The sequence below is a fragment of the Leucopleurus acutus genome, assembly GCF_964270905.1.
Source record: "Leucopleurus acutus genome assembly, chromosome: 10".
Classification (NCBI taxonomy): domain Eukaryota; kingdom Metazoa; phylum Chordata; class Mammalia; order Artiodactyla; family Delphinidae; genus Leucopleurus; species Leucopleurus acutus.
This window is the reverse complement of record NC_139153.1, coordinates 33,393,799-33,416,424: the sequence shown is the minus strand read 5'-3', so window position 1 is coordinate 33,416,424 and position 22,626 is coordinate 33,393,799. Positions and strand designations below refer to the sequence as shown.

The window sequence follows — 22,626 nt, the reverse complement described above, 5'->3', positions numbered from 1 at the left end:
TTCTGGAAGGGAGGAGGTCAAGTATTACTGACTCCAGTTCCAGCACACCACTGGGCACCTCACATAAGGACTTCAGGCTAAAAAACAGAGCTACTTAGCCCTCAACATAACTTCCAAGATTGTTGGAGTTCACTAGACCAAAAAATCTTATAGATGACAAAACAGAAAGTAAGTCACTTGTTAGAGTTGTTCCACAGTAAGTGGTAGGAGTAACACATTTCATAGGTCACCAATTCTGATACCATGTGGCATCAAAAACATCTTAATGAAAAAAGCTGAGAATGAAATTCATGATAATTTCATACCATAGCCAGTCAAGTTCCACAATAAAAATCATATGATAATTTGAGGAGAGAGGTTAAGATTGTATAAAACAAAAATAATCATGAAGCAACTAAGCAACACAACAAAAATAAAACCATAGGGTAAAGACATGTGCCGTTATAATTTCTGCCAAGCACGAAAAGATTTTTAAGGGCAAACATGCAATGACAAAGCTAAACTTGTAGCAATAGTTTTGCAAAAATGAAAACAGAGTTCTCTTTGCTATAATTATACGAGTTCTATTATAATATAAACCAGCTCAAAATCCAGATTGGGCCCTCACCCTCTCTGTCACTCCTTAAAAAAATAAAATCTCCAATTACCCAAGAAGTGCAATATTCCTACCCTAACTACATTATATTTCAATCAATTCTGGCTTCACAGTTTCTGAGGATCACCTTAATTCTTAAGGTGTCAGGTAAGTGAAGATTATAAGCCACCTGCAGACTTTAGGGATTGTCTGAAAGTCCCATCTCAGACACTTTATCCATCTCTGAGATTCAGGATCATTAAAATGCACACCCTGACTGCGGTAGAGAGGACCAGTTGCCCAACAAAGATTTGTGTGCCTCTTCATCAGTGTAGAGCTATTGCTAGGAAGTACCACCACCACCACCCTTGTATCCAGGTGAGACCATGTGACCTATTTCTGGCCAGTGGAATGTGGGTAAAAATGAAGAACTCAAGTCCATAAAAACCTCCTACCCTGTCCTCAACTCTCCCTCTTTTCCTGTCTGCTGACTAGAAGTAAAGGACTCCAAGACCCAAGAAGATGGCAGAACCCCAAGATAAAAGGAACCTGGGTTCCTGAAATGCCATGTGAAAAGTCTGCTGAACACCCACACTGGATGGTGGAGCACAGGAAAAATAAATTTCTATTAAGTTAGTCTCTGCGCTTTCAGGCTTTATCTGTAGAGATCCCAGGGCTCTCTGCTTTAACTACTGCAATGGCTGGAAGGAAAAATAATACCTACCTAGTCCTGTATTGTTTGTTGCTTTTGAATTACAAAAGTGATGTTAACGTGTGAGTGCTGCCAAATTTTTCTAAACTGAGAGTAAGATGAGTTGGTTGCTGGTTGTTGGTTGCTGGTTGTTGGTTGCTCCAACTATCCTTAACCATCTGAAAGATGCACCCATTAGGCACTGATCTTAAATAACTAAAGAATTTCCCCAGCAGCATGTGGTGTAGGGATGCGAGAGGACAAGATTTAACTTACTCTAGAAGTTTTTAAATGACAGTATTAAACCATCAAGTGAAGTGGTTCTATGCTTTTCTGGGTCACTGATCTCTGTAAGAATCAGACGGAAGCTGTGGATTATCTCCAGAAATGGACACAAAAGCACGCATAAACAAATTTTATACCATCACCGCTGGTTCAGAAGGCCTGTTCCAACACCCAAGAAGTTCATCTTTGAAACAGACTACAGGCTAAAAGCCACTTATTGAGATGAAAGAGAACCACATGGGGAGTGGGGAGCCAGGACCCTGTCCAGACCCAGCCTGAGACCTTGGTCATGCCCCTTTCCCTCTCTGATCAGTAAAATAAGCAGTTTTATGAGTGAGTTTCTAATGGCCCTTCCAGCTCTGAGAACACCCAGATTTTTAATAGCAGCTGATTCTGAAAAGCTGATCTCTGGCTGATATTTCTAATCACACTCATTCTCCATTTCAAAAACAGAATAAAAATAAAAGAAGAAGATTGGATATCTCATTGCAACACTGATACCGAGGTTATTTTTCTATAATCTAATGACTAGGTTGGCCTGAGCTGGTCTAACACTGCCAGCTCCTCCAGCTGTTCAGCATGGAAATATACCAAAACCCCAGAATTTTGAGCATGAAATCTCAAGTGGTTCATCAGGATGACATTACTTGGCAGTTAATGAGAATCTGAAGTCTAGTGAGTTAATCTGCATGGACACTAGCATACAAGATGAGCTTGACAGAATAATGTTTGCACATACCATATACTTTCTCCAGTAGACCAAAAAAAAAAAAAAAAAATCAAAACTTAACTTTCTCTCTAAAGGTAATTTACTATTTTTATCTGGCCTTTCCACCTTACCGTTCTGGTACTCTACTGCTATGTAACAAATCACCCCAAATTTTAGTGGTGTCCAACCACCACCATTTTATTATGCTCATGAATTCTGGGTCAGGAATTCATAAAGGATAGAGTAAGGAAGGCTTGTTTCTAAAGCATGGTGTCAGAGGTCTAGAACAGCTGGGGCTGGTGGATCCACTTCCAAGATGGCTTCTCCACCCATATGTCTAGTGCCTTGGCTGAAAAATAACTTGAAGTCTAGGTTTAGCTGGAATTCTCAATCTGATCAACTATATATGGCCTCTCCATGTGACTTGGGCTTCCTCACAGCATGGCAGCCTCAGGGTACTCCCACCTCCTACATTGAGGTGTAAAGATTCCAAGACCAAGTGTTCCAGCAAATAAGCCAGAAACTGCATGGCCTTTTATTACGTAACCTCAGAAGTCCCATAGCATCACTTCTGCAATGTTATGTTGATTAAAGCAGTCACAAGCCTGCTCAGATTTCAAGGAAGAGTGCCAAAGATTCTGAAGCCGTATTTTTAAATTGCCTCTTTTAAGGAACAAAACCAATTGGAGAAACCAACAGGAAAGAAACACTATAATCTCAGCAACAACTCAGGTCAGTCTTAAGATACAGCAGTGTTTCATATATTCAAAAAATAATTTGATGCAAGGGATATAGGAAATACAGCAGTAAACCAAATAGACAAACATCTCAGTCCTCATGTGTTTTTTCATTTCACATTCCAATTGGAGAGAGGCACAACAATTTAAAAAGGTGACTAAACCAGTTTGTCATAAGTGCTGTGAAGGAAAATAAGTCATGAAGGTGGAGTGGGACATTTGGGAGGTGAGGGATTGATAGCCATTTTAAATAGGGTGATTAGGGGAAGCTTCAGGAAAAGGTGACATCTGAACAAAGATCTAAAGGAAATGAAGGAACCAGTTGTGCAGATATTCCAGGCAGAGGGAATAGTAAATATTTACATACATGGCTGGAGCTGCGTAAGGGATGGGGAAGGTAGCTGGTCGGAGAAGTCCAGGGGTGGGGGATGATGGGAAGATAGGTATACATTTGGAGTCCACTGTAGGGGTACTGGTTTTACTCTGAGAAAAATGGGGATCCACTGGAAGGTTCTGAGGAAAGACAAACCATGATATGGATATGATGCACATTCATAAAGGATTACTTCAGCTATTGGACTGAAGTATGGTTTTGGATTGAGGAGGGAGGTAAGAGAAGAACCATAGGGCCTAGTAAGAAGAAACTAGAATAACCCCGACAAGGGATGACAGAACCTTGGACCACAGTGGAGGCAATGGGAAGGAACTCAGTTTGGATGTGCTTTGAAGGTGAGGCTCACTTGACTTCTTGATAGATGGCCTGGGATTAGAGAAAGAGACAAGTAAAGGATGGCTTCAAGGCTTTTAGCCTGAGCAATACGAAGAATGGAGGTGGAATACCAACATAGGCAAGAGTGGGGAGAAGTGGGAGTTATGGGAATCAAGAGTTTGGTTTTGCCTGTGTTAAGTTTGTGGAGGTGTTGTGGAGGTTAATTCAAGTGGAGATGCTGAGTAGGCGGTTTAATAGATGAGTTGGATGTGAGGGGAGAAGTAAAAGCTACAATTACAAATTTCAAATTGGTGAATAGATAGCATTTAAAGCAATGAGCCTAGATAAAACCAACTAGGGACTAAGCATAGAGAGGAGAGGAGAAATCAGAGGACTGAGCCCAGGGGCAATCCAACATTAAGGGGTCTGAGAAGTGAGGAGGAAGCAGCAAAGGAGACTGAGGAGAAATAGAGGTAGGAAAAGAACCAGGAGAGTAGCATCCTGGCAATCAACTGAAGCAAATAAGCCCAGGATGCAGGAATGACCACCTTATCAATTGCTGCTGAGCAGTTAATAGGATGAGGCCAGAGGAAAGACCACAGGACTTAGCAACAAGCAGGGCATTAATAACCTTGACTATCCAGTAGGTGGATAGTGTGAGTGAAAGTCTGACTGGAATGTGCTGTGGGAGAATGGAAGGAAAAAAGACCTTCAGGCTACTGTATTTGCTCAGGCTGCTATACTGCACAATGATTTACTGATCATTTCTTTCATCAAAACTCTGTTTTAGATTTGTACACCCATGTTCACAGCAGCATTATCAGAAAAGCCAAAAGGTGGAAGCAACTGAAGTGTCCATCAACAGATGGATGAATAATCAAATGTGGTGTATACATACAAGGTATTACTCAGCTTTAAAGGAAGGAAATTCTAACACCTGCTACAACATAGATAAAACTCAAGGACATTATGCTTAGTGAAATAAAGCAGTCACAAAAAGACAAATATTGTATGGTTGATAGGAGGCATCTAGAGTACTCAAAACCATAGAAACAGAAAGTAGAATGATTACTGCCAGGGGCTGAGAGCAGGGGGAAATGGAGAGTTGTTTAATGGGTACAGAGTTTCGATTTTGCAAAATGAAAAAGTTCTCAAGATTGGTTGCATAACAGTGTGAATATACTTAACACTACTGAACTGTACACTTAAGAATGGTCAAGGTAGTAAATTTTATGTTGTGTGTATTCATCACAATTAAAAAAAAATTTTTAAACCATAAATATATAACAGAAACTGTTTAAGTTCCACAACCTTCACCACTTCCATTCTGCTAGAGAGAAACCATCATCTAAAGTTGGTGTCTTTCTCATGCATGTTCTGTGCTTTTATTACATATGTATGTCCTCATAAATAGTAAAATCTAACAACAGAGTACATTGTTTTCTCATTTACATAAATGACAGCTGTCCAGATTGCACAAAGCTTTTGCATTTTGGTTTTTACCTCAACAATATTTATGTTTTTAGAATTTATGTGCGGAAATAAATGTTCTCTATTCTTTTTTTCTATTACAAACAATTTTGTAGTAAGCCTCCTAGTACATGAAAAAAAATCTTTTTTTGGTACCTTTACTCTTAAGTGCCCAATAATTCTGTTCTTTATGAAACATTCTGTTTTTCTGCTTGAAATAATCCTCTACCCTTTTCATCTCTTGTATCTGTAGGGGTCAGCAAACTATAGCCCACCATCAGTTCTGGTAAATAAAGTTTTATTGAAACACTACTATAGCCATTCACTTACATATTGTCTATGGTTGCTTTCATTTCATTTCATGGCAGAGTTGAATAGTTATAACAGAGACAATATGGACTCACAAAGCAAGAAATATCTACTACTGGCCTTGTACATAAAGTTTGTCAACCCCTGGTCTAGAATATCTTCAATAATCAATCTAGCCATCTCCTTGTGTGGTAATTTAAAATATGTCCACAAATTTTGTATATTCCCTTTATAAGGTGAAGCCTAAATATCTTCCCCTTGGCTGTGGACTGGACTTAATAACTCAGTTCTAACAAAGAGAATACAGTAGAAGTAACATGTGTGACTTCTGAGGCTTGGTCATAAAAGACATTATGGCATCCTTCTTGCTCACATCCTTGGACCACTTGTTCTGGGAGAAGCCAGCTGCCACATCATGAAGACTTTCAAGCTCTAAAGAGAGGCCCATATGACATGAAACTGAGGCCTCCTGCCAACAGTCATGTGAATAAGCCATTGTAGAAGTGGACTGTCCCGCCTCGGTGAAGCCTTCAGATGCCTGTGGCCCTACCCAACAGCTTGACTGCAACCTCTTGAGGTACTCTGAGCCAGAACCACTGAGCTAAGTGACTCCTATATTCCAGACCCACAGAATCTATGAGATAATAAGCATTTGCTGTATTAAGACACTAAGTGTTTGGGGTAATTTATTTTATAGGCGTAGATTACAAATATGTCACAGAAGAGCCATTACCTGACCCTCCAGACTAGTCTACATCCTCCTCCACCCTCATTTAGACTTTCATAGCACTGTGTACCTTTTCTTCCTATCATTGGATATGGCTGCAATTAATAGCTTCGTGTCTGTATTTACCACTGAGTGGTAAATTCCATGAGCATAGGGACCCTGCATGTCCATTATACTCCCAGTAACTAACATAGTGCCTGCCAAGAGTAAGTGCTCAATTAATATAGACACATTGAATGAAACAGTACACTTGATATTATAAGCCTGGTGGTTCTAGAATACCTTTGGACCAAAAGGAGTCTGATGTGAAGGATGATAATAGCTAATAGATACTTATACACTGCTATGTGCTAAGCACTCTTCTAAGCACTTTATAAATAGTAACTTGTTTAATCATCACAATAACCTCCTTAGGTAGGTACTATTATTATCACCATTTTTTCACACCAAGAAATGGAAGCATAGAGAAGTTAATAACTTGCCCAGTCTACTGAACTGCACTGCTGGGATTTATGCCAGGAAGTCTGGTTCCAGGGTCTCTGCTTCTAACCACCACGCTTACTGCCCATGTTTCACCACTTGGCTTTGATTTGATATTTAAAGGTGACACCTTTATCTCCACTGGCTTCTTTCATTGTAGCCACCTCCATAATTTTCCTTTGATTCAATCTTCCATTTCTCAATCTTTTCTTGAGTACTTGAAAACATACAGAAACTTACTCTCAATAACAGTTGTCTGGTACTGATATCCATATTAGATATTAAAACAAATGGCAAACATGGTTAGGCACAGAGAAGTGGATAAAAAACAGTTACTTTCAAATATTAACATCATTCTCAATGTTTGAAAGATCAAGTACTAAAAAATAACTACGTAAAAGATTTAAGTGATATAATTAGTAAGACTGAATTAATTTTGGATCCTATAGATTTCCATTTCAAGATTCCATGGAATATTTAAACAGATTGATCACATACCAGACCACCAAGAAAAAATCTCAAATGGATTCCAAAAGGCAGAAGTTATATAGGACACATCCTTTGCCCACATAATAAAACAATAACAAAAGTTAAAAATGAAACCTCACTATTTGGAAAGCTCTTAAAAGTTTTAAAATTCATCCACTACAGTTAAACGGATCCTGTCCACTCCGTCTACTAGGTGTGTGACCTTAGGCAAGTGTCTGAATGTTTTCTGATCCTCAGGATGGTGAAGTTGAGTTGAGGTAAGCATGTGTAGTGCTTGGCTGGGCTGGCACTCAGCACACTCTCAATCACTGAAACTCATCCTTATTTTTCTTGTTGCCCCTGAATGGTTATTAGTATTCCTGAAAGTATATTACAGAATGAAGCCTGGCAGAATGCCTTCCCTGCCACTTGTTCTGTGATCTGATACTGGCTATCGTCGCCACTGGGTCTGCCTGAATAATTCAAGGAATACTGAAGGACCACCATGTGCCAGGTAAAACACAGAATATACCTGCCTTACACTCTGGTGCAAGCATTCTCGGTGGAAGTGATATCATGCCTAGAGGTTTCGGGAGATGGTGAGTTGCACAGTGCTGTTGGAGTGGAGAGAGTGATGAAGAGGGTGCTGGGAGATGAGGCCCAAGAGGTCAGGGCTAGGAAAAGGACAGGCTGTCTAAGGCTGTTTAGGTCCTCATGAAGATCTTGGTCTTATACAGAAGACTTCACATTCCAGAGAGATGGGAAAGCAGTTTCAATGGAAGTATGTAAAAATGATATAAGCTTACTGTTTTTTTTAATTGGGGTAGAGTTATTTTACAATGTTGTGTTAGTTTCTACTGTACAGCGAAGTAAACTTACTGTTAAATTATTTTTTTTAGTCTTCACAAAAAATGGATATTTGGGAACATAAGACCATACCATCTGAATCGCTGCACATACACAATTCCCTTAATTTGTTTTGATATATAACTGACTTTTTGCTAAATCTGCATTAAAGATGGTTTGACAGATTTATCTTGTTCCTTTGGACACTATGATCCTGGGAACAATAGAAAGTAATAGAATGAGATGCCAGCTTTCAAATATTTGGCCAGTGGTGTTAGCGATGTCCAAAGTTTTTTGGGATAAAGTTTGTCCCGAATAAACTAAATACTAAAGTTTAGTTATTTAATTCAATAATTACTAAGGACCTAACACGTAATAAACAATACAGAGATATCAAAGATAAATGTAACAGGGAGGGGCAAGATAGGGGTAGGGTGTTAAGGAGTACAAACTACAAAGAATAAAATAAATAAGCTACAAGGATATACTGTGCAGCACAGGGAGTATAGCCGATTTTTATAATAACTATAAATGGAGTATGACCTTTAAAAACTGTGAATCACTATGTCGCATACATGCAACTTATATGATATTGTAAATCAACTACACCTCAATAAAATAAAACTTTAAAAATTATTAAAAAAATAAAAAATAATTTAAAATAAGATAGATATAGCACAGTGACTATGAAACATGTCAGGTCTCAAGGAACTTGACTATCTAGTGGAAGAGGGAATACATAACTAGATTACCAGACCACAATAATAGCCACCATTTACAGAATGCTTACCATATGCCAAGCTCCATGCCTCCCATCTAGCTCCTGGGTGAATCTGCATAACACCCCTATAGGTAGGAGTTACCACCCCCATGACAAAGCTGCAAACGCTCAAACTCAGAGAGTTAAATAATATGCCCAAGATCACAGAACTAGTAAACTTGAGAGTGTGACTAAGGTATCTGACTCTTAAACGCACACCCTTAATTACTAACATAACACCAGGTTTAGATTGCTATTTGTGTTTCCTTCACGCTCTGCAAATGTCTAGGGTTTTAACAGCTAACTGAACCTGACTTCTGGTTTGTTTTTCAGTCCCCTGTTAGGCCCTCACCAGTTTTGAACAATATGCTAATGGGAGAGAATGAGAGTAAGCATCCAGGCCTGATGAGGGAAGGACTATGGAAAGCTTCATGGAAAAGTACAGGTGGGTGGTTAGTCTTTAACCATTTTTGGACTCCAACAGAAATCTACCAGAGGACTCTTTCTGAGCTGAAATACTTCTCCTTGAACCTTATATACAATGGCCTTTGTTCTACTCATTTGGGAACATGAAGAAAACAGGATCCACCTCTCCCATGATGAGAGCTTCTTTGTCCAAAGTCTTTCTTACTAAGCAGTCATTATTCTATCCAGTATGTCTTATATGGCACAATGTTGGGTGCTCTCAGCAGCATCCTGGTCATTCACCTCTACCCGTGTACCTGATCTCATCTGATCTTGGAAGTTAAGCAAGCTTTGGGCCTGGTTAGTACCTGAATGGGAGAGCACCTGAGCAAAACGGATGCGATAGGTTTTTAGCGTGGAACCAAGAACCACAGAGGATTGTTTCCAGGCCTTGAAACCTAGTGAAGTTTGCCCTGCTGGATTTTGAAACTGCCTTGGACCTAGTAGCTCCCTTTTACCTTCCATTTCTCCCTTGTTTAACCTGGAACGTCTGTAACTTATCCTATGCCTAACCTATCATTGTCTATTGGAAGCAGATAAATTGTTTTAGTTTCATACGTCCCCTGATGGAGAGGAATTGTGCCTCAGGAGTTGTACATAACAGGTTATACCAAGAGCCTCATCCGTACATAATTTTAGACGATTTAGATGATGGGAATTTTGAACTGATGAGATTTGGGGACTCTGAGTTGATGTTGTAATGGGATGAGGCTTTGGGATGGAGCAAATGTATTTTTTATTTGGGAGGGACGTGAATCTGTAAGGGGCAGAGGGCCAACTACAGTCAGCAGAATAACACCCACTAACAAAGATGTCCACTCATTTCCAAAACCTGTGAATACATTATATTACATGGCAAAAGGGGCTTTCCAGATGTAATTAAGGTTATAGATATTAAGATAGGAATCTTAATATCTATATTAAGATATCTGGGTGGGCCCAATCTAATCACATGAGCCCTTTCAAAGCTCAGAACTTATTCTGACTGAGGCAGAAGACAGAAGTAGCAGATGGGGAAGCCAGAGAGACCGCTAAGCATGAGAAAGTTTCAATGTGCCACTGTTGGTTCTGAGATATAGGGGCCATGTGAAAGGACCAGAAGGGGCTTCCAAGGAATGAGGATGGTCCCCAGTTAATAGCCAACAAGGAAATGGGGACCTTGGTTCTACAAACACAAGGAACTAGATTTGACCAACAACCTAAACAAGCTTGGAAGCACATTGATCTCAAGAACCTCTAGAAAGGAGCACACTTTGGTTTCGGTCTCATGAGAGTCAAAGCAAAAAATCCAATTGAGCCATGATGTACCAGAACTGCTGATCTATGAGCTAATAAAAAAGTTGTGCTAAATGTGTGCTAATTTTTTATGGCAGCAATAGAAACTAATATAGTGTGGTTAATCTTTTACTAACCTTTGGAATCCCCTATTAGACAGTTCTTTCCACACTGAGGTGGCATACATGGCTCTGAAGCTTCTATATACAGACGTTTGTTCTACTCTTTCAAGGAGAAAAGAACAAATCAGGTTCCTCTTCCATGGTGACAGGTTCTTATCCCATGATGACAGCTTCTCAGTCCAAAGTCTTTCTTACTAAAGAGTCCTATTCTATGCACTGTTTCTCATATGACACAGTGTCAGGTGATCTCAGCAGTACCCAGGCCATTTACCTTAGTCCATTTCTATATCTTAGGTCAGATTCCTAAGAGGTATAGTCTGAGACAGGGACTTTTATGTAAGTGATTTCTTAAGGGAGAGTTCAGAGGGGAACCCATATGAAGTAGAGAAGAAAGTTGAGCAAGGATTTTGTTGTATAGGAAGTCTAGCCTGATCCAGGCCAAGATGGTAGAGGAGGAAAACCCTGAACTCACCTCTTCCCATGAACACACCAAAATTACAACTACTTACAGAGCAAGTGTCTATGAGAACCACCTGAAGACTAGAAGAAAAGATGTTCCACAACTAAAAAAAAAAAAAATATATATATATATATATATATATAAAGAGGGAAGCACAATGAAAGTACGAGGGGCAGAGACACAGTTAGTCAGGACCCACAATCCCAGGGAGGCAACCCACAAATGGGAAAAAGATCACAATGCTAGAAGACCTCCCGAAGGAACAAGGTGTCCAAACCCCACACTGGGCTCCTACACTGGGAAGACAAACCTGCAGAATGTCTGCCTTCGTAAACCAGTGGGGCTTATGTTTGGGAGAGATGGAGGGTTATGGAAAACAGACTCAGCTCTCAGAGGGCATGAGCAAAATCTCACACACTTCAAGTCCCAGCACAGAAGCAGTAGTCTGGAATCCTCCCTCTAGCCTATTAGCATTGGGGTCTTACCCAGCCACCAGTAAGCTAGCACCAGCTCTATGACCCACAGGCTGTGCACCTAGACACACCAGGACCTGGCCTCACCCACTAGCGGGCCAGCAGCAGCACCAGGCCCCCCAGGTTTCACACCCAACCACGTGGGGGCCCGCTCCACCCACCAGAAGTCTGGCACCAACACCAGGCTCCAAAGGCCATGCAACCAATGGCACAGAAAACCTACCCTGCCCACTGGCGGACCCACAGCCACCACATGAGGCAAGGCCTTGCAGCCAACTGAGCCAGGGGCCCACCCCGTCTACCAGCATGATGAGTAAGTTGGCTCTGCCAAAACAGAAAGGTACTGGACCTCATAGGATGTCTTCCACATTTCTGCTACATTTCTCCAAGACTGAGAAATGTAACAAACCTACCTCAGACATAGAAATAAACACAGAGATTAGGCAAATTGAGGAGACAATGAAATATGTTCCAAATAAAGGATCAAGACAAAGCCAGAAAAAATAAACTGAAAAAGTGGAGATATGCAATCTATCCAATAAAGAGTTCAAGGTAATTCTTAAAAAGGGGAAGAATAATGGATGAACACAGTGAGAATGTCAACAGAGTTTAAAGATATAAAGAAGAACCAAACAGAGCTGACAAATACAATAAATGAAATTTTAAAATATACTAGACAAGGGCTTCCCTGGTGGCGCAGTGGTTAATAATCCGCCTGCCAATACAGGGGACACGGATTCAAGCCCTGGTCCGGGAAGATCCCACATGCCGCGGAGCAACTAAGCCCATGAGCCACAACTACTGAGCCTGCTCTCTAGAGCCCGCGAGCCACAACTACTGACCCCACGTGCCACAACTACTGAAGCCTGTGTGCCTAAAGCCCGTGCTCCACAGCAAGTGAAGCCACCGCAACGAAAAGCCTGCGCACCGCAACGAAGAGTAGCCCCCGCCCGCCTCAACCAGAGAAAAGCCCATGCACAGCAACGAAGACCCAATGCAGCCAAAAATAAGATAAATAAAAATAAAATAAAATAAAATATACTAGATGAAATCAACAGTAGATTAAATGATACAGAGGAATGGATCAGCAATCTGCAAGACAAACTAGTGGAAATCACCCAAGCTGAACAGAAGAAAGAATCAAAGAAATGATAGTTTGAGAAAATATCAAGCATACTAACATTAGCCTTATAGGGGTCCCAGAAGGAGAAGAGTTAAGAGGAAGGGGCAGAGAAATTATTTAAGAAATAATAGCTGAAAACATCCCCAACCTGGGAAAGGAAACACATCCAAGTCCAGGAAGCAGAGACAGTCCCAAACAAGATGAGCCCAAAGAGGGCCACATCAAGACACATCATATTTAAAATGGCAAAAATTAAAGTGAGAATCTTAAAAGCAGCAAGAGAAAAGCAATTAGTTATGTACAAGGGAACTCCCATAAGGCTATCACCTGATGTTTTAACAGAAGCTTTGCGGATCAGAAGGGAGTGGCACAATATAGCCAAAGTGATGAAAGGAAAACCCCTACAACCAAGAATACACTACTTGGCAAGGTTATCATTCAGATTTGTAGAAGAGATAAAAGGTTTTACAGATAAGCAAAACCTAAGAGTTTAGCACCACTAAACCAACTTTACAAGAAACGTTAAGTGGACTTCTTTAAGTGGAAAAGAAAAGGCTACAATTAGAAATATAAAAATTATGAAAGAAAAAATCTCACTGGTAAAAGCAAACATACAGTAAAGGTAGTAGATTAACCACTTATAAAGCTAGTAGGAAAGCAAAAAGACAAAAGTAGCAAAAAACATTTATATCCACAATAAGTAGTTAAGTGATACACAAAATAAAAAGATATAAAATATGATGTCAGAAACATTAAATGTGGTTGGGAGGAACACAGGGTTGTTGGAACGCATTCAAACTAAAGAGATCATCAACTTAAAATAACCCCATATAAACTGTTTTATATGAACCTCATGGTGACCACAAACCAAAAAACTATAATAGAAACACACACAAAAAGAGAAAGGAATCCAAACACTTAAGATAGTGATCAAATCACAAGGGAAGAGAGCAAAATAAGTGTAAGAAAACTAAAAAGAACACAAAAACAACTAGAAAACAATCAACAAAATGGCAATAAGTACGTACCTATCAAGAATTACTTTAAATTGTAAATGGACTAAATTTGCCAATCAAAAGACAGAGTGGATGAATGGATAAAAACAAGACCCATCTATATGCTGCCTACAAGAGATTCACTTCAGAGCTAAATACACACAGAGACTGAAAGTGAGAGGATGGAAAAAAGTATTCCATGCAAATGTAAACAAAAGGAAAGCTGGGGTAGCTATACTTAAATCAGACAAAACAGACTTTAAAGCAAGTATTGTAACAAGAGACAAAGAAGGGCATTACATAATGATAAAAGGATCAATCCAACAAGAAGAAACACCAATTGTAAATATATATGCACTGAACATAGGAGCACCTAAATACATAAAGCAAATATTGACAGAGATAAAAAGAGAAATTGACGGTAATACAATAGTTAGTAGGGAACTTTAGCACCCTACTTACCTCAATGGACAGATCATCCAGACAATCAATGAGAAAACCCTGATCTTAAATGATACATCAGATGGAATTAACAGACACATAAAGAACATTTCATCCAAAAACAGCAGAAGAACATTCTTTGCAAGTGCACATGGAACATTCTCCAGGATAGATCACAGGCTAAGCCACAAAACAAATCTCAATGAATTTAAAAAGACTGAAATCATATCAAGCATGTTTCCTGACCACAATGGTATAAGATTAGAAATAAACTACAAAGAAAAAACTGCAAAAAACACAAACACAAAACACTATGCTACTGAACAAGCAGTGCGTCCTGAAGCAAAGAGGAAATGAAAACACAATGATCCAAAATGAATGGGTTGCAAAAGCAAATCTAAGAGGGAAATTTAAAACAATACAGACCTACCTCAGGAAACAAGAAAAATTTCATATAAACAATCTAACCTTATGCCTAAAGGAACTAGAAAAAGAACACACAACACCCAAAGTTAGTAGAAGGAAGGAAATAATAAAGATCAGAGCAGAAGTAAATGAAATAGAGACTAAGAAAAACATAGGAAAAAAATCAATAAAACTAAGAATTAGTTCTTAGAAAACATAAAATTGATAAAAATTGATAAACCTTTAGCCAGACTCATCAAGAAAAAAATGAAAGAGGCCCAAATAAATAAAATCGGAAGTGAAAGAGAGCGAGAGGCTTCAGCAGCCATAGCTCCCAACGTGCCCGCAGCCAAATGGGCCCAAGAGTGTCCTAAAGGCATCCGGTCTGTGCTGCTGGGGCCGCCCGGAGCCAGCAAGGGTACCCAGGCACCCAAATTCGCTGAAAGCTTCTGTGTCTGCCATTTGGCTACTGGAGACGTTCTGAAGGCCATAGTGGCTTCTGGCTCAGAGCTGGGAAAAAAGCTGAAGGCAACTATGGATGCCAGGAAACTGGTGAGAGATGGAATGGTCGTGGAGTGCATTGAGAAAAATTTGGAGACCCCTCCATGCAAAAATGGTTTTCTTCTAGATGGCTTCCCTTGAACTGTGGGGCAGGCAGAAATGCTTGATGATCTCATGGAAAAGAGGAAACGGAAGCTTGATTCTGTGACTGAATTCAGCATTCCAGACTCTCTGCTGATCTGGAGAATCACAGGACGAAAGATTCACCCCCAGAGTGGCCATTCCTACCACAAGGAGTTCAACTTCCCAAGGGAGCCCATGAAAGATGACATCACAGGGGAACCCTTGGTCCACCGATCAGATGATGAGAAGGCCTTAAAAATCTGCCTGGAGGCCTACCACACTCAGACAACCCCACTGGTTTACTACAGTAAACGGGGGATCCACTCTACCACTGATTCATCCCAGACCCCCGATGTCATGTCTGCAAGCATCCCAGCAGCCTTCTCCAAAGCTACATCCTAGTAACAGAAGGCCAAGGCTGCACCACTGCTCATCACTCCACGGCATGATCCCTGCTCTTAGATACTGGGCAGAGGGCAGGGGTGGTCAGGGTAAGGATGGAGAAGGAGGAGTGGTGAGGGGTCAAGAGGAGAATGGGAAGAGCAGCAGTGCTGTGGTGAAGTGATTTCTTTTACATGGAGTAGAAGTCTCAAAAAGTATAAGCAAAGGGAAAAATTAATTTTTTAAAACACTGACTGGAGGGTATAAATACAAACAGGGAGAGGCAGTATTATTTCTAAGGAATCACGTTGGCATTTACTCCAGACTGGTGACAGTATTTTTTAAAGCCAGTGCCCTAAGACCTCAGCTTTTATGGGAACCTCATGCCAGCCCAGGAACACAGGAAATCACACTGTTGTCCTGTCTGTCCTGTAGCTTGGAACAGGACAGGAGTTAACTACTAACCCTGGCTCCCCATACCATGAGATCAAAAAGTCATCTCCCCATTTGAAAGAGATATGGAGTGTGTACATGGGAGCAGTGGCTCAGCACATCAGGTTTACTGGAGTCATGGGGCAGGTGGGGCAGCTGGTCTCACTCCCCTCCCAACTTATCACTGATTTACCAGCCCACCTGCTCTCGTGGGTAAGCTCTTGGCAGACACCCAGCATATGCCACATTCCTACACTCTTGCCTTCCTCCACCCATGTCGTGTGAAAGAACCCTTTTTAATAAATAAGCAAGTGTCCTAAGCAACATTATCCAAAGACTGTCCTTTCCATCCTCAAATCCTGTGACTGGGATCACTCAACAGCACTGTGATGTATTATTTTCAATGAGGTGCCTTTCTTAACTGTCCAAATGATGTCTTGTTTGGCCCCTAAATCAATAAAGTATGTTAAAAGTTTGTTAAAAAAAAAAAAAAAAGAAAGGAAGTAGGGAAGGGAGGGAGGGAACGAGGAATGAAAGACAAGTTACAACCGACACCACAGAAATCCAAAGGATTAAGAGACTACTATGAACAGTCATATGCCAATAAAATGGATAACCTAGAAGAAGTGGATAAATTCCTAGAAACATACAATCTCCAAAGATGGCATCAGGAAGAAATAAAAAAATATGAACAGACAGATTACCAGTAATGAAACTGAATCAGTTACTACTAAAACAAAATCCCAAGAAATAAAAGTCGTGACAAGACAGCTTCACAGGTGAATTCTACCAAGCATTTAAAGGTGAGCTGACTCCTATCCTAGTCAGACTATTCCAAAAGATTAAGAGGAAGGAATGCTTCTGAACTCATTCTACAAGGCCAGCATCACTGTGATACCAAAGACAGACAAAGATTTTCACAAAGAAAATTATAGGCCAATATCATTGATGAACATAGATGCAAAAATCCTCAATGAAATATTAGCAAACAGAATTCAGCAGTGCATTAAAAGGATCATACACCATAATCAAGAGGGATTTATCCCAGGGATGCAACAATGGTTTAATATCCTCAAATTAATCAATGTGGTATACCACATTAACAAACTGAAGACTAAAAATCATATGATCATCTCAATAGATGCAGAAAAAACATGACAAAATTCAACATCTATTTATGGTAACAACTCTCAACAAAGTGGGTATAGAGGGAACATATCTCAATGTAAGAAAGTCTATATATGACAAACCCACAGCCAGCATCATACTCAACAGAGAAAAGCTGAAAGCATTCCCTTTAATTGAGGAACAAGACAAGGATGCCCACTCTTGCCACTTTTATTCAACATAGTCTCAGGAGTCTTAGTTAAGCAAGACACATAATACTGAAAATCCTAGCCACAGGAATCAGAAAAAGAAATAAAAGGAACCCAAATTACAAAGAAAGAAGTAAAACTGTCACCGTTTGCAGATGACATGATAATATATACAGAAAATCTTAAATCCAAAAAACTATGAGAATAAATGAATTCAGTAAAATTGCAGGATACAAAATATATAGAAATCTGTTGCATTTGTATTCATTAACAAACGCTCAGAAAGAAAAAGTAATAAAACAACCTCGCTTACAATTTCATCAAAAAGAATAAAATACCTAGGAATAAACCTAGAAAAGGAGGTAAAAGATTTGTCCTTAGAAGACTGTAAGACAGGGATGAGAGAAATTGATTATGACTCAAGCAGATGGAAAGATATGCCACACTCATGGACTGTACTGAATATTGTTAAAATGACCATACTATTCAAGCAATCTACAGATTCAGTGCAATCTCTATCAAAATTCCAATGCATTTTTCAAACAACTAGAACAAATAATCCTAAAATTTATATGGAAACACAAAAGACCCTGAAGAGCCAAAGCAATCTTGAGAAAGAAGAACAAAGTTAGAAGTATCATGCTCCCTAATTGCAACCTACATCTACAAAGCTACAGTAATCAAAACAGTATCATACTGATACCAGGACATGTAAATCAATGGAACACAATAGAGAGTGCAGAAATAAACCCATGCTTATATGGTCAATTAATTTATGACAAAGGAAGCAAAAGTATACAGTGGGGAAAAGACAGCCTTGTAAATGATGTGGGGAAAACTGGACAGCTACATACAAACTAATCAAACTGGACTACTTTCTCACACCATATACAAAAATAAACTCAAAACGGACTGAAGGCTTCAATATAAGACCTGATATCATAAAACTCCAAGAGGAAAATATATGCAGTACACTATTTGACATCTATCTTAGCAGTATTTTTTTTTTGCTTTGTCTCAGACAAGGAAAACAAAAACAAAAATAAGCAAATAGGACTACATTAAACTAAATGCTTCTGCACAGAAAAGGACACTACCAAGAGAACATAAACGGGACCTCCCTGGTGGCCCAGTGGGTAAAACTCTATGCTCCCAATGCAGGGGGACCGGGTTCGATCCCTGTTTGGGGAACTAAGAGTTCACATGCATGCTGCAACTAAGAGTCTGCATGCCTCAACTAAGAAGCCCACATGCCACAACTAAAAAGCCGGCATGCGGGGGGTTCCAAGATAGCAGACGAGTAGGAGGACGGATGCATCAGGAATACATCTAAAGATGCAACAGTTCTCACAGAACACCGGCAGAACACTAGCAGAAGACCCTGGACACCAGAAAGGACTATAAAGATCCCCACATAACTGGGTAGGACAAAAGAAAGAAGGGAGAAGGAGGAGGGGAAGAAGTGGGACAGGACCTGCACCATGGGGAGTGGAGGGGAGAAATGAAGCAGGGGAGAGATTTCCACATCCGGGGAAGCCCCCTCACCGACAGCAAAATAGGTTAGGACAGAAGGGAAACATTTGAGGCTGTCAGAGGAGGTTGAAGCAACCGATCTGTGGCAGACGAGCCACCACAGTCCTGCGTGCCCCAGGCAGGGACGTGTGTCCACCAGTGCACACAGGGGCTGGGAGCTGGTGCGTGGTGATTAGAGAGCAAACCTGGGGCGACGACTGCTGCTGGCTGTGGGGAGATGGCCTGAGGGGACGGGAGGGAGGAAATCCACAACAGGGAATGCCTATGAAGGAAAACCAGACTGCGATGGAAGCAGGGCACTACTGCTGAGTCACATGGAGCCACCACTGTAGCCTCTGTCTCTCCACAAACCGGCACCTGCAGCCGGGCAATAAAAAAAGTCCTACCAGGGCTGACCTTCACGCGTCTGCCGCTGGGCACTAAAAAAAACCCGGCCAGGGCTGGCCTTCAGCAACTTCCACCAGGCACTAGAAAAGTCTCCCACTAGGGTCATATCTCTTGAGCCCATGGCCGCTGGCTTCCTTGCACACCTGGCACCGCCAGGGCTCCCATGATCCAAGGAGCCATACCGCCTCCACGCCCTGTCCTCACCAGGGCAGACCCAAGTGCTCCAGGGCAGCCTTGGTAGCAAACTCCTGTGGGTGGCCCACATGCAGAGGTGGGGATAAAACCACAGACAAGCCCCAGGGGTGGGGTGACTAAGGAAGAGGAGCGAAAATCTTTCCATCAATTGTACAATCTGCAGGTTAAATCCCCGTCATCAGCTAGGGAGACCCTGCGTGTACAGAATATCTGAGCGGACGAGTGTTCCCACAAATGAAAACAGTCTAGCTCTAGCAGCTGTGGACTTTGGGGGCAAGCACATGTGGGAATAGGGCCAGATCAGAGTCTAAGCTGTCTCCACAGGCCCACAGCAGATCCAGAGACCAGCCTAGGCACTGGAGGGCCTCGTGGGGAGGCAGAGGTGGGCTGTGGCTCACAGTGGGGGCAAGGACACTGACAGCTGAGACCCCAGGAAAACATTATTACTACTATTATGTTTTGATTTGTTCTGTTGCTAGTTCTGTTTTTTGGGGTTTTTTTAATTTTTATTTTTATGTAGTCCTTGGGGATTTTTTTAAACATATTTTTTATCCTTTTATATATTTCTATTTTTACTTTGCTTTTCTGTTCTGTTTTTTCTTTTTTTAATATATTTTTAATCTTTTATATTTCTATTTTTACTTTGCTCTTCTGTTGTCCTGTGGTTTTTTTCCCTTTTCCTTTTTTTTTCCTTTTAATCACTTTTGTCTGTTTCTTCTGTTTTCGTTGCTTTATTCTTCAGCTGGCACTCTGCTTTGGTTTTGTTTTTTGTTCTCTGTTTTTGTTAGTTTTGTTTTTAATTGTTTGATTTCATTTTGGGGTTCTTTTGTCTGTGTGGTGTTCTCTTCTTTTTTGTTTTCTTTGGTTGTTTTTGTTTCTTTTGGGTGTGTTTCTTTGTTTCTGTTCTTCAATCTTTGATTTTGCTTTTACCATTTGTCTGGGGTTTTGTTTGTCTTTTTTTTTTTCTTCTTCTTTAATCCCCTTTATTGCCATGACAAGTAGCTTGCAGGGTTGTGGCTTCCCGACCAGAAGTTGGGTCTGAGCCTCTGGGGTGGGAGCACTGAGTCCAGGATGCTGGACCACCAGAGAATTCCTGGCCCCAGAGAATATTAACAATGAGAGCTCTCACAGAGGCCTCCATCCAAATCCAAGACCCAGTTCCACCCAACTGCCTGCAGCCCCCACCACTAGACACCTCATGCCAAACAACAAGCAAGACAGGAACACAAACCCACCCATCAGCAGACAGGCTGCCTAAAGTCATACTAAGCTCACAGAAAACCCAAAACACACCACCTGACATGGTCCTGCCCATCAGAGGGAAAAGACTCAGCTCCACCCTCCAAAATGCAGGAACCAGTCCCTCCCACCTGGAAGCCTACACAAGTCACTGGACCAGCTTCACTTACTGGGGGCAGAGACCAGAAGCAAGAGAAACTACGACCCTGCAGCCTGGGGAAAAGAGACCTCAAACACAGTAAGTTAGAAAAAATGAGAAGACACAGAAATATCTTGCAGATGAAGGAACAAGGTAAAAACCCCCAAAACCAAATAAATGAAGAGGAAATAGGCAATCTACCTGAAAAAGAATTCAGAGTAATGATAGTAAAGATGATCCAGAATCTCAGAAATAGAATGGAGGCACGGATGGAGAAGATGCAAGAAATGTTTAACAAGGACCTAGAAGAACTAAAGAACAAACAATCAGTGATGAACCACACAATAAATGAAATGAAAAATACACTAGAAGGTGTCAACAGCAGAATAACTAAGGCAGAAGAATGGATGAGTGAATTGGAAGATAGAATGGTGGAAATAACTGCCGAGGAGCACAATAAAGAAAAAAGGATGAAAAGAAATGAGGACAGTCTCAGAGACTTCTGGGACAACATTAAGTGCAGCAACATTTGAATTATAGGGGTCCCAGAAGAAGAAGAGAAAAAGAAAGGGACTGAGAAAATATGTGAAGAGATTATAATCAAAAACATCCTTAACAAGGGAAAGGAAATAGTCAATCAAGTCCAGGAAGCACAGAGAGTCCCATACAGGATAAACCCAAGGAGAAACACACCAAGACACATATTAATCAAACTAACAAAAACTAAACACAAAGAAAAAATATTAAAAGCAGCAAGGGAAAAACAAGAAATAACATACAAGGGAATTCTCATAAGGTCAACAGCTGATCTTTCAGCAGAAACTCTGCAGGCCAGAAGGGAGTGCAGGATATATTAAAACTGATGAATGGGAAAAAACTACAACCAAGATTATTCTACCCAGCAAGGATCTCATTCAGATTTGATGGAGAAATCAAAAGCTTTTCAATCAAGCAAAAGTTAAGAGAATTCAGCACCACCAAACCAGCTTTACAACAAATGCTAAAGGAACTTCTCTAGGCAGGAAACACAAGAGAAGGAAAAGACATACAGAAACAAACCCCAAACAATTCAGAATATGGTAATAAGAACATACATATCAGTAATTACCTTAAATGTAAATGGATTAAATGCTCCAACCAAAAGACACAGACTGGCTGAATGGATACAAAAACAAGACCCGTATATATCCTGTCTACAAGAGACCCACCTCAGGCCTAGGGACACATACAGACTGAAAGTGGTGGGATGGAAAAAGATATTCCATGCAAATGGAAATCAAAACAACACTGGACTAGCAATTCCCATATCAGACAAAATATACTTTAAAGAATGTTACAAGACACAAGGAAGGACACTACATAATGATTAAGGCATCAGTCCAAGAGGAAGACATAACAATTGTAAATATTTATTCACCCAGCATAGGAGCACCTGAATACATAAGGTAAATACTAACAGCCATAAAAAGGGAAATCAACAGTAACACAATTATAGTGGGGGACTTTAACACCCCACTTACACCAATGGACAGATCAGACAAAAAATTAATAAGGAAACACAAGCCTTAAATGACACATTAGACCAGATGGACTTAACTGGTATCTTTAGGACATTCCATCCAAAAACAGCAGAATACACTTTCTTCTCAAGTTCACATGGAACAGTCTCCAGGACAGATCATATTTTGGGCCACAAATAAAGCCTCAGTAAATTTAAGAAAACTGAAATCGTATCAAGCTTCTTTTCTGACCACAATGCTATGAGATAAGATGTCAATTACAGGGGAAAAAAATCTGTAGAAAACACAAACACATGGAGGCTAAACCATATGCTACAAGATAACCAAGAGATCACT

General features: G+C 40.5%; 1 protein-coding gene and 1 pseudogene across 2 annotated transcripts in view; one reads left to right on the top strand and one right to left on the bottom strand.

Moving 5' to 3' along the window:
• The window catches only part of ERC2 (ELKS/RAB6-interacting/CAST family member 2), a gene marked incomplete at both ends in the record, with an annotated part of 834,864 nt that overhangs the window by 585,862 nt on the left and 226,376 nt on the right, over positions 1 to 22,626 (bottom strand). The gene's annotated exons all lie outside the window — the stretch shown is intronic.
• Positions 14,792 to 15,550, top strand: LOC309966960 (adenylate kinase 2, mitochondrial-like; annotated as a pseudogene). Its single transcript has one exon. The product of its transcript is annotated as an adenylate kinase 2, mitochondrial-like (transcript).